Genomic DNA, 4,161 nt, shown 5'->3' on the forward strand with positions numbered 1-4,161 from the left:
GCCACAAGAACACTCAGCAAGTTAGTATACCTGGGACACCGACTTCCTTAGAAAGACTTGGAGAGAGCAAGCCCACAACCCACAGCTGCCTCACCCACTTCCAGTCCCTGGAGCCGAGTTCTTTCCATGGGTGGACCACCTGTGATCACTGCCCACAGGACCAACTCTGAACTTCAGGGAGCACCATCCTCCCCAACTGTGGAAACTACTAGCAAATAGTCTTTAACATGCTCTCAACCTTTGTGTTGGGAGTGGGGCGGTTACTAGAACTCAGACCCAGGTAAAGCACCAAGCAAGCCCCTTCCATGGAACTACATCCTAGGACTTAATTATTTTTTAGCTCAATTCCTGCCCTATCGGGCTTTACTACCTGCAGTTTGAGTGACAAAAAAGTTAAATACTATAGATAACTATTATAATTGTAATATTTATTATTTTAAATTGTATCAAAATATTGGAGGTAGTTTCAAATTCTGTAGTGTGGGTCCCCTCCCAGGAGAATGTTCCCTCCTCCCTGCTTCTCATGAATCAGTGTATTGGCGACCACTCTAGATGGACCTTTGTTGTGCGCTACAGTGAATCAATCCCTTGGTCATCATCAAGGGTGGGCGGCTCTAAATGTTCCCGTCACGCGGCCTGTTTGTGTGTGACATAATTATTATACAGCTCGTAACTAAAGTGTAAATTTTAAAGTGTAATCCCAACTGTGCTTTGGGATTCTGAGGGTGGTCTGGAGCAAGACGAGGCACCCCACCCGAACTGAAATTTTATCGATAACCTGGGGACACAGCTGGGAACCTGTGCTGGGAACCCAGAGAATGCTGGGGAAAGCACACCTGGTGCCCCCTGGAGGTTACAGACGGTAGGACACATGTCCCCATGAGGGCTCAAGCAAGCCTTTTCCCATTCATTGCTAGTTCCTTCCTAAGTTCCAGTGATCCACCTCAGTCACCAGGCTAAGAAACCTAGAATGTCGTAATTGACCATGTCCCTTTCCAGAGTGTCCCTGGAGCATGCCCGTGATTCATTTTCCTGAAACACCGCCCCCCCCCACCCCCCGGGCCTTGTCTGCCTGGGATTGAGAAGCAAGTGGTGAGCATCTCTTCCGGGGGTGGGAAAGAGGCAAGGCCCGTTTTCTGTTCCCTCGAATTATGTTAAGCCCTAACTCCCAGCATGATGGTGCTTGGGCATGGATCTACAAGGAAGTAACTAAGATGAAGTAAGTCGTGGCCATCAGGGCTTACATCCTTAGGAGAGGGAACCAGATGTCCTCTCTCACGTGTGCAAGCACAAAAAAGGTCATGGGGGCGCTCAGTGAATTGACAGCCACATGGATGGTGAGGCAGAGATCCACATAAAACCTGCCTTCCTGGCACGGCACCCTGGGCTCCAGGCGCCAGCCCCGTGGCCATCAGTTTCTGCTGTTCACACTGCCAACTGACAGGAAGTGGCCCTGCTAGCCTACATCCTGTTTCCGCTGCTCACCCTCCCCTCCCAGGGCTCCCAGACTTCCTTTATCTACTTTTTCTATTTGTCATAGCTCTCTGTGTCTTTTAACATATTACATAATTACTTTTTACTTTACATATATTGCTTATTTACCCCCACACACACACACATTAGAACAAGCTCGATGAAGTTCAAAGAGTTTGGGAGGTGTGCATATGTGTGTGCGTGTGTGTGTGTGTGTGTGTGTGTGTGTGTGTTAACAAAGTCTAACTATGTAGCCAGGCTAGCATTGAACTTGAAAGCCTCCTGACTCAGCCTTTACAGGGCTGACACAGCACTCCTATTTGTGTGTGTGTGTGTGTGTGTGTATGTGTATGTGTGTGTGTGTGTGTGTGTTAACAAAGTCTAACTATATAGCCAGGCTAGCGTTGAACTTGAAAGCCTCCTGACTCAGCCTTTACAGGGCTGACACAGCACTCCCATTTTGTGTGTGTGTGTGTGTGTGTGTGTGTGTGTGTGTGTGTGTGTATTTTGAATGAGAATGGCCAGCCTTGGTTGACACATTTGAATACTTGGCCCCCTGCTGGTGGAACCTAAGGAAGGATTAGGAGGTGAGTCCTTGTTGGAGGAGGTGTGTCCCTGGAGGAAGGTCTTAAGATTTCGAAAAACCATCTCACCACTTGGCCTCCCTCTTTCTGCCTCCAACTTGTGCAGTAAGAGGTGAGCTCTCAGGGACCCGTTTGCCATGTCTTTGCTTTGATATCATGGACTCTGACCTTCTGAAACCATAAGCTCCCAAAGTAAATGTCTTCTTTTATAAACGGCCTGGATCATACTGGTTCATCATCACAACAAAATAGTAACTAAGACATCTCCCTAAGGACAGAAGTTTTAACTGGCTCACTGTATGTCTGAATATTTGGTGCATCATGGGCTTTTGTGAGATGAAAGAGATAAATCACCATCCTGACAGAAGCGAGGGACCATGGAGAGCTGCTGATCTCTAAATGGGAAGCTGGCTAGCCTGGAAGGGGTGGGCAGAGAGCTGAGTGTACTTAGGTCTACCTGTAGGCAATCAGATGGGAAATGTGACTCAGGAGGCTCAGGACCAAGTCCTGCGATTGGTGTCCTCCCCATATGAGCATCACCCCTACTGGAGGGGTCACACATTGTGCCTGAAGAAGACGGTGCACTGCTCCAAGGGAAGCGGGGAGCAATCACCAACACATAGAGCTTCTAAGGACCCGGAGGGGGAGCTACCCTGCAACACAGGCTCTCAAGGAATATGATGCGGGAGACTGGCAGACACAGAGAAGATGAGATCGTGAGACCAAAATGGTTGCACTCAGCGTTTGCCTAAGCTTTATTCTGCTGGGAATCTGGAGTCCTGAGGGATTGAAGCAGGAAAGGAAGGTGGTGAGGTTCACTCCTGAGAAAGAGAGCTTGGGCAGCTGCTGGCGGAGGAGCCAGGAGGGGCAGGAAAACCTCGTAGGGAAGGCTGTTCCACCAGCCTGGCACACCCATACGCTCTGTGGCAGCATGCTCTTCATCTCGGCGCCCTGTGAGACCAGTTAGGCATGGGAACACATCTCTGTTAACCCGTGAGAGTCCTGCACTGGCAGAGTGAGTTGGGGTGACCTGCAGCCTTGGGGAAGGAAAGCCAAATGCCTCACCGTGGATCACTGCCAACTCCTCTACCCAGGCTGAGGTGACCCAAGCAACCCTGTCATCCTTTGTCCCCCAGAGAGAGAAGGACTCATCTGTAGTCAAACACCCTTCAAAACCCTCTCACCCCAGTCTTTTTCTTGAAACAGTCCTCCTTCAGGCTGTTGCCATGACAACCATGGCTGACCCAACCTTCAGGAAGCAGCAGCTGCAGTTCAGAAAAGCTGTGGTCCTGCTGCTGCTCCAAATTACTCAGCTTGTGATGCAGCTATGGCAGCTTGCAGTTCTCACCACACACACACACACACACACACACACACACACACCGTCTGTGTCTGTCCTTTGCACATATTTCCCTTGCAACACCCCACCCCCGGCAGTATTGGCGGATTGCCTGAGTAATTATAGGAGCTCATTCTCTCCGCCCACTACAGTGATTTAGCCAAGTGGTAAGGACAAGACCTGAGAACTGGGACCGTTCACTCCCTAGGACGGACACTAGAGATCTCAAAAAGAAGCTTCCTTCCTCCCTGCGGGTGTTGCCGGGGCTTCTTCTGCCTGTGCCTCCATCCCCAGATGTTTGCAGTGGTAGAGGATGAGGTCATCACAGAAAGACACAGAGACCAACAGACCTGTCCTGTGGCAGCCAGACCCTGGGTCTGAACCCCGAGCCCTGGCTCCTGTGGCTAACACTCAGGTTCTGCTCTTCCACAGCTTTGGGGGTCACTGTGCTCTGTCATCAAGGCCCAAGTAGAATCAGTTGGCTCCCACATGCTCAGCCCCCTCTGAAGAAATTGCATTCCTTCTGGGTGTGTTGCCTTCCAATGATGGGGAAAATGCATCTTGGTCCCAGCTCTCCCTACTTTAGATGGGAAGGAAGCAGCAGCCGCTGGTGGAAGGATTCGCGTCAGGACCAGGTCAGGGGATTCTGGAACGATGCTCCTCTTAAGGAGCAGTAGAGGCAGAGGAGCCTCTCCATAGAGCTGGACTGAGGCTGGGAAGCCAAACCTGTGTTTGCTTCTACTGGAAAAGGGCACCTCCTGGCAT

The sequence above is a fragment of the Myodes glareolus genome, chromosome 11, assembly GCF_982192425.1.
Source record: "Myodes glareolus chromosome 11, mMyoGla1.1, whole genome shotgun sequence".
Taxonomy (NCBI): domain Eukaryota; kingdom Metazoa; phylum Chordata; class Mammalia; order Rodentia; family Cricetidae; genus Myodes; species Myodes glareolus.